Source organism: Hippoglossus stenolepis, chromosome 8, assembly GCF_022539355.2.
Source record: "Hippoglossus stenolepis isolate QCI-W04-F060 chromosome 8, HSTE1.2, whole genome shotgun sequence".
NCBI classification, from domain to species: Eukaryota; Metazoa; Chordata; class Actinopteri; order Pleuronectiformes; family Pleuronectidae; genus Hippoglossus; species Hippoglossus stenolepis.
The window spans coordinates 6500446-6512638 of NC_061490.1; positions in this window are offsets into that span (position 1 = coordinate 6500446).

Consider the following 12193-nt stretch of genomic DNA (forward strand, 5'->3'; position numbering starts at 1 on the left):
ATTTGAATAAATACATTTAATAAACAACCAGCACATTATCAACAGTTAACAGCAGCAGGTAACAGCAAAAGCTTCATATTTTACAGTAGCATCATTTCAAACCTGGATCTACGAGCCTGAATTGTAGAGGTTAGCATGATGGATAAATACAGAGTTCAAGAGAGGGAGACATGACTTACCTCACGCAAGGTCAGAGTGCAATAAAACTTTCTTCCACTTTAACTGCATTAAGTAGTCAAAAAAGACAACAACCAATCAGAGATCTCCCTGTGGTAGGTGTCCAATCAGATCCGTCTGTTGTATGCAGCCCCAGTGGAATTATGATGGAATTACACTGTCAATCAAAATCAGCTTCAAAGTCAAATCTTAGCATCTGGTTGCTATGGTGAAGAAAACACAGAAACATGTGCATCCTCAGTCACCATAGCAACCAGATGCTTTCATTTGAATTTGAATCTGAATTTTTGATTGGCAGTGACAGCTGTTGTCTTTTTGTCTTTGCCTTGAATACTGTAGTTACAATTAGCATCACGTATCACTCATTCATTTAAATAGCAACATTAAATGACAAGAATACCATAGGAATCAATATAAGCAGCAGAAAACACAAGACGAGCCGTCAACAATGTTCCCACATTTGTTATGAAAGCAACCATCCTCTTGAAAACCAGTTGGTGCAACTCAAGGGGTTTATCACATTTGAATAAATACATTTAATAAACAACCAGCACATTATCAACAGTTAACAGCAGCAGGTAACAGCAAAAGCTTCATATTTTACAGTAGCATCATTTCAAACTTGAATTACGAGCCTGAATTGTAGAGGTTAGCATGATGGATAAATACAGAGTTCAAGAGAGGGAGACATGACTTACCTCACGCAAGGTCAGAGTGCAATAAGAAACTTTCTTCCACTTTAACAGCATTAAAGGCGGAGTCAAAAAGACAACAGCCAATCAGAGATCTCCTGTGGAAGGTGTCCAATCAGATCCGTCCTGTTGTCACAGCCCCAGTGGAATTATGATGGAATTACACTGTCAATCAAAATCAGATTCAAAGTCAAATCTTAGCATCTGGTTGCTATGGTGAAGAAAACACAGAAACATGTGCATCCTCAGTCACCATAGCAACCAGATGCTTTCATTTGAATTTGAATCTGAATTTTTGATTGGCAGTGACAGCTGTTGTCTTTTTGTCTTTGCCTTGAATACTGTAGTTACAATTAGCATCACGTATCACTCATTCATTTAAATAGCAACATCAAATGACAAGAATACCATAGGAATCAATATAAGCAGCAGAAAACACAAGACGAGCCGTCAACAATGTTCCCACATTTGTTATGAAAGCAACAATCCTCTTGAAAACCAGTTGGTGCCACTCAAAGGGTTTATCACATTTGAATAAATACATTTAATAAACAACCAGCACATTATCAACAGTTAACAGCAGCAGGTAACAGCAAAAAGCTCCATATTTTACAGTAGCATCATTTCAAAACTTGAATTACAAGCCTGGTGTAGGAACAGCATGATGGATAAATACAGAGTTCAAGAGAGGGAGACATGACTTACCTCATAGAGTCAGAGTGCAATAAGAAACTTTCTTCCACTTTAACAGCATTAAAGGCGAGTCAAAAAGACAACAGCCAATCAGAGATCTCTCCTGTGGAAGGTGTCTATCAGATCGTCCTGTTGTCCTAGCCCCAGTGGAATTATGATGGAATTACACTGCCAATCAAAAAATCAGATTCAAAGTCAAATCTTAGCATCTGGTTGCTATGGTGAAAACACAGAAACATGTGCATCCTCAGTCACCATAGCAACCAGATGCTTTCGACTAATTTGAATCTACAGATACGATTGGCAGTGATAGGTACTGATCTTTTTGTCTTTGCCTTGAATACTGTAGTTACAATTAGCATCACGTATCACTCATTCATTTAAATAGCAATATTAAATGACAAGAATACCATAGGAATCAATATAAGCAGCAGAAAACACAAGACGAGCCGTCAACAATGTTCCCACATTTGCTATGAAAGCAACCATCCTCTTGAAAACCAGTTGGTGCCACTCAAGGGGTTCATCACATTTGAATAAATACATTTAATAAACAACCAGCACATTATCAACAGTTAACAGCAGCAGGTAACAGCAAAAGCTTCATATTTTACAGTAGCATCATTTCAAACTTGAATTACGAGCCTGAATTGTAGAGGTTAGCATGATGGATAAATACAGAGTTCAAGAGAGGGAGACATGACTTACCTCACGCAAGGTCAGGATACAATAAAAACTTTCTTCCACTTTAACCGCATTAAAGGGCGGAGTCAAAAGACAACAACCAATCAGAGATCTCCTGGTAGGTGTCCAATCAGATCGTCCCTGTTGTCACAGCCCCAGTGGAATTATGAAGTGGAGTACACTGTCAATCCAAAATCAGCTTCAAAGTCAAATCTTAGCATCTGGTTGCTATGTATTGTGAAGAAAGCTTACAGAAACATGTGCATCCTCAGTCACCATAGCAACCAGATGCTTTCGGCTCAATTGAATCTGAATTTTGATTGGCAGTGACAACTATTATCTTTGTCTTGCCTTGAATACTGTAGTTACAATTAGCATCACGCCATCACGTATCACTCATTCATTTAAATAGCAACATTAAATGACAAGAATACCATAGGAATCAATATAAGCAGCAGAAAACACAAGACGAGCCGTCAACAATGTTCCCACATTTGTTATGAAAGCAACCATCCTCTTGAAAACCAGTTGGTGCAACTCAAGGGGTTTATCACATTTGAATAAATACATTTAATAAACAACCAGCACATTATCAACAGTTAACAGCAGCAGGTAACAGCAAAAGCTTCATATTTTACAGTAGCATCATTTCAAACCTGAATTACGAGCCTGAATTGTAGAGGTTAGCATGATGGATAAATACAGAGTTCAAGAGAGGGAGACATGACTTACCTCATGAGTCAGGATTCAATAAAACTTTCTTCCCACTTTAACACGCATTGAAGTGAGTCAAAAAGACAACAGCCAATCAGAGATCTCCTGTGGAAGGTGTCCAATCAGATCCGTCCTGTTATCACAGCCCCCAGTGGAATTATGATGGAATTACACTGTCAATCAAAATCAGCTTCAAGGCTCAAATCTTAGCATCTGGTTGCTATGGTGACGAAAACACAGAAACAATGGCTGCATCCTCAGTCACCATAGCAACCAGATCTCATTAATTTGGTCAGTTTGATTGTGATGACAACTATTGTCTTTTGTCTTTACTGTAAGAATATGCATGGTCTAATTATCACGCCGTCATGTATCACTCATTCATTTAAATAGCAACATTAAATGACCAAAGATACCTGGAATCAATATAAGCAGCAGAAAACACAGGCGAACCGTCAACATAATGTTTCCCGTTGTTATAAGCAACCATCCTCTTGAAAAGCTGGGTTGGTGCAACTCAAGGGTTTATCCCATTTGAATAAATACATTTAATAATATGCTTGTTATCAACAGTTAACAGCCTTGAGTAACAGCAAAAACTGCATATTTTACAGTAGCATCATTTCTGACCTGAATTACGAGCCTGAATTGTAGAGGTTAGCATGATGGATAAACACAGAGTTCAGAAGTGAGACACCTCACGCAAGGAGTCAGAGTTCAATAAGAAACTTTCTTCACTTTAACCGCATTGAAGGCGGAGTCAAAAGACAACAGCTAATCAGAGGTCTCCTGTGGAAGGTGTCCAATCAGTCATTACTGTTGTCACAGCTGATGGAATTATGATGGAATTACACTGTCAATCAAATCAGCTAAATCAAATCTTAGCATCTGGTTGCTATGGTAGCGAAAACACAGAAACATGTGCATCCTCAGTCACCATAGCAACCAGATGCTTTCATTTTGGAGAATCTGAATTTGAATTAGCAGTGACAACTATTCTTTTTTGTCTTTGCCTTGAATACTGTAGTTACAATTAGCATCACGTATCACTAATTCATTTAAATAACAATAATGGCAAGAATACCATAGGAATCAATATAAGCAGCAGAAAACACAAAACGAGCCGTCAACAATGTTTCCCACATTTGTTAGCAAAGCAACCATCCTCTTGAAAACCAGTTGGGTACACTCAAAGGAGTTTATCACATTTGAATAAATACATTTAATAAACAACCAGCATTATCAACAGTTAACAGCAAAAGCTTCTGTATATTTTAGTAGCATCATTTCAAACCTGAATTACAAACTGGTATGGGGTTAGCATGATGGATAAACCTGAAGTTCAAGAGAGGGGAAGCTGACTTACCTCACGCAAGGTCAGAGTGCAATAAGAAACTTTCTTCCACTTTAACGCGTTAAAAGTGAGTCAAAAAGATAACAGCTGTCAATCAGGTCTCCTGTGGTGAGTGTCCAATCAGATCCGTCCTGTTGTCCCCAGCCCCAGTGGAATTATGATGGAATTACACTGTCAATCAAAATCAGCAAAATCAAATCTTAGCATCATGGTTGTATGGTGAAGAAAACACAGAAATGTGCGTCCTCGGTCACCATAGCAACCAGATGCTTTCATTTGAATCTGAATTTTGATTGGCAGTAACTGTTGTCTTTTTGTCTTTGCCTTGAATACTGTAGTTACAATTAGCATCACGCCATCACGCGTATCGCTCATTCATTTAATAGCAACGTTATAAATGACAAGAATACCATAGGAATCAATATAAGCGGCAGAAAACACCGGCCAGGCCGTCAACAATGTTCCCATTTGTTGTAAGCAAACCATCCTCTTGAAAACCAGTTGGTGCAACTCAAGGGTTTATCACATTTGAATAAATACATTTAATAAACAACCAGCACATTATCAACAGTTAACAGCAGCAGGTAACAGCAAAAGCTTCATATTTTACAGTAGCATCATTTCAAACCTGAATTACGAGCCTGAATTGTAGAGGTTAGCATGATGGATAAATACAGGATTCAAGAGAGGAGACATGACTTACCTCACGCAAGGTCAGAAATTCAATAAGAAACTTTCTTCCACTTTAACCGCATTGATAGTCAAAGACAACAACGATCAGAGTCTCCTGTGGAAGACATCAATCAGATCTGCCGTCCTGTTGTCACAGCCCCAGTGGAACTAACAGTGATTACTACTGCTCATTCAAAATCAGCTTCAAAATCAAATCTTAGCATCTGGTTGCTATGGTGACAAAAACACAGAAACATGTGCATCCTCAGTCACCATAGCAACCAGATGCTTTCATTTAATTTGAATCAGATTTTGATTAACAGTGACAACTAGTCTTTTTGTCTTTGCCTTGGTCTTTATAGTTACAATTAGCATCACGTATCACTCATTCATTTAAATAGCAATATTAAATGACAAGAATACCATAGGAATCAATATAAGCAGCAGAAAACACAAGACGAGCCGTCAACAATGTTCCCACATTTGTTATGAAAGCAACCATCCTCTTGAAAACCAGTTGGTGCAACTCAAAGGGTTTATCACATTTGAATAAATACATTTAATAAACAACCAGCACATTATCAACAGTTAACAGCAGCAGGTAACAGCAAAAGCTTCATATTTTACAGTAGCATCATTTCAAACCTGAATTACGAGCCTGAATTGTAGAGGTTAGCATGATGGATAAACACAGAGTTCAAGAGAGGGAGACATGACTTACCTCACGCAAGGTCAGAGTGCAATAAGAAACTTTCTTCCACTTTAACAGCATTAAAGGCGGAGTCAAAAAGACAACAGCCAATCAGAGATCTCCTGTGGTAGGTGTCCAATCAGATCCGTCCTGTTGTCACAGCCCCATGGAATTATAGTGGAATTACACTGTCAATCAAAATCGGCTTCAAGTCAGTCTTGGCATCTGGTTGCTATGGTGAAGAAAACACGACATGCATCCTCAGTCTATAGCAACCGAATGCTTTCAATCCCGAATCTGAATTTTGATTAACCAATGACATCATACTTCTTTTTGTCTTTGCCTTAGATACTGTGAATTACAATTAGCATCGTATCACTCATTCATTTTAAATAGCAACATTAAATGACAAGAATACCATGAGGAATCAATATAAGCAGCAGAAAACACAAGGCAGGCCGTCAACAATGTTCCCACATTTGTTATGAAAGCAACCATCACTTGAAAAGCCAGTTGGTGCAACTCAAGGGGTTTATCCCATTTGAATAAATACATTTAATAAACAACCAGCACATTATCAACAGTTAACAGCAGCAGGTAACAGCAAAAGCTTCATATTTTACAGTAGCATCATTTCAAACTTGAATTACGAGCCTGAATTGTAGAGGTTAGCATGATGGATAAATACAGAGTTCAAGAGAGGGAGACATGACTTACCTCACGCAAGGTCAGAGTGCAATAAGAAACTTTCTTCCACTTTAACAGCATTAAAGGCGGAGTCAAAAAGACAACAGCCAATCAGAGATCTCCTGTGGAAGGTGTCCAATCAGATCCGTCCTGTCACAGCCCCAGTGGAATTATGATGGAATACACTGTCAATCAAAATCAGATTCAAAGTCAAATCAGCATCTGGTTTGCTATGATGAAAACACAGAAACATGTGCATCCTCAGTCACCATAGCCAGATTAACCATTTAATTTGAATCTGAACCTGATTGGCGACGACAGCTATTGTCTTTTTGTCTTGCTTTGCCTTGAATACTGTAGTTACAATTAGCATCACGTATCACTCATTGTTTAAATAGCAACATCAAATGACAAAGAATACCACTGGAATCAATATAAGCAACCCAGAAAACACAAGACGAGCCGTCAACAATGTTTCCCACATTTGTTATGAAAGCAACCATCCTCTTGAAAACCAGTTGGTGCAACTCCAAAGGGGTTTATCACATTTGAATAAGCCATTTAATAAACAACCAGCACATTATCAACAGTTAACAGCGGCAGGTATAACAAAAGCTCCATATTTTACAGTAGCATCATTTCAAACTTGAATTACAAGCCTGAACAGGTTAGCATGATGGATAAATACAGAGTTAAGAGGAGACATGACTTACCTCACGCAAGGTCAGAGTGCAATAAGAAACTTTCTTCCACTTTAACAGCATTAAAGGCGGAGTCAAAAAGACAACAGCCAATCAGAGATCTCCTGTGGTAGGTGTCCAATCAGATCCGTCCTGTTGTCACAGCCCCAGTGGAATTATGATGGAATTACACTGTCAATCAAAATCAGCTTCAAAGTCAAATCTTAGCATCTGGTTGCTATGGTGAAGAAAACACAGAAACATGTGCATCCTCAGTCACCATAGCAACCAGATGCTTTCGATGGTGAATCTGAACCTGATTGGCAGTGACAGCTATTTATCTTTTTGTCTTTGCTTGAATACTGTAGTTACAATTAGCATCGCATTATCACTCATTCATTTTAAATAGCAACATCAAGTGACAAGAATGCCATAGGAATCAATATAAGCAACAGAAAACACAAGGCGAGCCGTCAACAATGTTCCCACATTTTGTTGTAAGCAACAATCCTCTTGAAAACCAGTTGGTGCCACTCAAAGGGTTTGCACATCATTTGAATAAATACATTTAATAAACAACCAGCACATTATCAACAGTTAACAGCAGCTTGAGTAACAGCAAGCTTCATATTTTACAGTAACTCATTTTAAACTTGGATTACGAGCCTGAATTGTAGGGTTAGCATGATGGATAAATACAAAGTTCAAGAGAAGGAAGACATGACTTACCTCACGCAAGGTCAAGTGCAATAAGAAACTTTCTTCACTTTAACCGCATTAAAAGTAGTCAAAAAGACAACAGCCAATCAGAGATCTCCTGTGGTAGGTGTCCAATCAGATCCGTCCTGTTGTCACAGCTTGGTGGAATTATGATGGAATTACACTGTCAATCAAAATCAGCTTAGAAAGTCAACTCTTAGCATCTGGTTGCTATGGTGGAAGAAAACACAGAAGCATGCTGTCCTCAGTCACCATAGCAACCAATTAACTCATTAATTGAATCTGAATTTTGATTAGCGATGATAGAGTGCAGTCTTTTGTCTTTGCCTTGAACCTGTAGTTACAATTAGCATCACGCCATCATCACTCATTCATTTAAATAGCAACATTAAATGACAAGAATACCATAGGAATCAATATAAGCAGCAGAAAACACAAGACGAGCCGTCAACAATGTTCCCACATTTGTTATGAAAGCAACCATCCTCTTGAAAACCAGTTGGTGCAACTCAAGGGGTTTATCACATTTGAATAAATACATTTAATAAACAACCAGCACATTATCAACAGTTAACAGCAGCAGGTAACAGCAGCAGCTTCATATTTTACAGTAGCATCATTTCAAACTTTAATTATGAGCCTGAATTGTGGAGGTTAGCATGATGGATAAATACAGAGTTCAAGAGAGGGAGACATGACTTACCTCACGCAAGGTCAGAGTGCAATAAGAAGCTTTCTTCCACTTTAACAGCATTAAAGGCAGAGTCAAAAAGACAACAGCCAATCAGAGATCTCCTGTGGAAGGTGTCCAATCAGATCGGTCCTGTTGTCACAGCCCCAGTGGAATTATGATGGAATTACTCTGTCAATCAAAATCAGCTTCAAAGTCAAACTTTAGCATCTGGTTGCTACGGTGATGAAAACACCCTCTGATGAAGGAAGTTTTCACAATCCTTTATTTTAGTAAATACTTTTTGTTTTACTCTAACTCATGAAGATAATTTCATGACTACATTTGATTTACATTTAAAATAATAAAAATATTTTATCAATAATGTTATTTAATACTATTTAAATTATATGTTTAAAACTCTTTAAAACACTTGAAGTTGCTTTTTTCTGTGTGTGTAAAATAATCCTTTTTAGTCCTTAGTACCACAATTTGCCAGTTGACCCCTCACATAGTGTTTGGGTCAAATATGACCCTTTGTGACATTTGACAGCAGTAAAAATACCCTAAATGTCATTTTTTTGCCTGACATTTGATGACTTTTCCTATAGTCACACCATATACACAAAAATTAAAATATTTTTAAATAGTATACTTTCTTACAGGTAGCGGGACAAATAATAATATGTAATTGCCTAGTGTTGTGTTCAATATAATGCACACAATAATAATCTTGCAGAATAATAATATGTGTGATGCACCACTAGGCACAGATAATAATCAAAATATAAACGAGGAATAATAATATGTGTAATGCATTGCCTAGTGGTGTGTGAAAACATGACACACGCACAGATTTTCCTGAAACCACTGCCACAGATTTCTCTCCTGACACCTGCAGCTGTTTCCAGTTGTTTGTCAGATTGAAGTCCATCCAGAAAGATGAGCAGTTTGATTCTATTACCTCTTGTCATTCCATCGTAGTGATTGTAGCTCCACTTATCCATTTGTTTCAAAAGGGTTTCACCAAATCTTTGTATCATTAGTAAAAAGCGAAAAACTTAAAATTGACATTGTTAGAATCGATTCTTCATTTTTGCCATGGACTTTTGTGTGAAGCACTTTGTAACCTCGTATAGATAAGTGCGATACAAATAAAGTTATTATAATTGTTATAAAAGATTCTGTGAAATCTTCAAGATTTTCAAAACAGGTGGTTGCCTAATGTCGTGTTCTTACATTTATCATCAGCAAACAGTTAAAATAAATAAAACTAACTGATGACGAGGTAATTTATTGTTATTATTATTGTATTATTGTCATAATTAATATATAAATAAAACCAATTGTAAAAAATGTAAGAAACATTGTTTGTCTTGTGTTGCTGTGTTGTTGTGAACAGTAGCACACTAAACCATTCACACTGATGTGTTTAACTCCAACACTGTGTTAATTGATCAGAGCCATGAATCCTGTATCTATATTCAGAAAGACATACACAGGTAGATGTTACCTTACTTGTTATATTTATTTACAAAATTAAACATATTTACAATATTTACATCATTATAATATTTTGGACAAACTTTTATCTACACATCCCTCTCTTCTTTGTACAATGATTGTCTGCTGGTTCAGGAGTTTGTCTTTGTTCTAGACCTTCACTGTCCCCAGCTGCTGCTCCTCTCTCCTCCACATCCTCTCAACAAACTTCAGCTCGTTCTCTCTCTCACTGAGCTTTTTAAAGATCGAGTCTGCTGCAGCTTCACCTCCAGCCTCCTCTGTCCGACCTTCAGCAGGTTGACCTGCTCCTTCAGAGCCTGGTTCTCCTTGTCCACCTCCTCCTCTCTACTCCAGCTCGTCTCTGCCTCCACCTCTCTGCAGCTCAGTCTTTCAGATCGAGTCTGCTGCAACTTCACCTCGAGCGTCTCTGCCCGACTCTTCTTCAGCTCCATTTCTTTAGCCGTGAGCACGGCCAGGCAGTCAATGTAAGCGTTGGTTTGAGCTCTTTTTTCCTTAGTAGCACTCAGGATGAGCTGGTTCTTGTTTAGCAGCTCATCTTCAAGCCTCCTCTGTCCGACCTTCAGCAGGTTGACCGGCTCCTTCAGAGCCTGGTTCTCCTTGTCCACCTCCTCCTCTCTACTCCAGCTCGTCTCTGCCTCCACCTTTCTGCAGCTCAGTCTTTCAGATCGAGTCTGCTGCAGCTTCACCTCCAGCCTCCTCTGTCCGACCTTCAGCAGGTCGACCTCCTCCTTCCGAACCTGGTTCTGCTTCTCCACCTCCATGCTCCAGCTTGTCTCGGGCTGAGGTGGCTCCTGGTGCAGACTTGCCTCCAGTCTCCCACACAGCTGCTCCACCTGCTCCTTCAGAGACGAGGTTCCATCTTTGAGAGCCTTAATCTCACCCACCTCTGTCAGACTCTTCTTCAGCTCCTGTTCTTTGGCGGTGAGTAAGGCCAGGCAGTCAATGTAAGCGTTGGTATGAGCTCTCCTTTTTTTGGTTTCACTCCTGATGAGCTGGTTTTTGGTCATAAGCTCATCCTCCAGCCTCCTCTGTCCAACCTTCAGCAGGTCGACCTCCTCCTTCAGAACCTGGTTCTCCTTCTCCACCTCCACCTCTCTGCTCCAGCTCGTCTCGGGCTGAGGTGGCTCCTGGTGCAGACTTGCCTCCAGTCTCCCTCACTTGGCCTGACACTCAGTGAGCTCGAACAGGCAGTCCATGTAGGCTCTGAAGCGATTACATCGTTTCCTGGTCTCTTTTTTCATGAGACCATCCTTTTCTCTCAGCTGCTCCTGCAGCTGCTCCACCTGCTCCTTCAGAGACGAGGTTCCATCTTTGAGAGCCTTTATCTCATCCATGGCTCGGATGAGTTCGGCTTGAGGCTCGTCCCAGTGTCTTGTTGTTGCATATTTCACAACGGACTTCTTCTTGATTAAGCACGGAAGAAACTCGAGTTCAAAGAGTTGATTCACAGTTTCCTCTCGTCTGTTCGGTTGGTTGTTGACTTCTTGTCGAATAGTAGTTGTCGAGGATTTGTACTCGCAAGAATATTCTGCTCTCGTCTGGATCTTGGTGCCAAAAAACGGTTGTCTGCAGGTGACAACATGAAATAGTGTTTAAGATTTAGGTGAAATTGATCTATTGAAAGACATTCAATATAAAATAATTGGCACAGAGAGAGAGACACACAGAGAGCTGGCTGGTTTGTCACAGTTATCCCATTTGAATAAATACATTTAATAAACAACCAGCACAGCAACCAGCACATTATCAACAGTTAACAGCAGCATTTAAAAAGACAACAGCCAATCAGAGATCGGCTTTGATATCAAAGCCAATAAAGAGTTCTAAATGTGACATCTAAGGACCAAAGGACTGTTGTTTTTGTCATTTGACCTTTACTGAAACATCACAAACTGTTTGAAGTGATTTGAATGATCATGATTTCAAGATCAGTAACAGTATTACTTATATATACAGTATATATATATATATAAAAATATAAATAATGCCCCTTGAGACTTTTTTGTTTGTCTGGTCATGATACACCTGTGTATCGATTTTTGTGAAGATCAGTCAATCTGAACTCAGGGGCTGCGTTCCAGGGGGCGCTGTTGAGCCATTTTGCCACGCCCATTTAAAATTACTCCAGAATACGTACATTTTCACCACTTTCTAATTTTCTGCAAACTTTGGTAAGAAGTTGAGCATGTTAAAGCCCTCAAAAAGCCAATTCATTTGCCTGAAAAAAAATAAAAA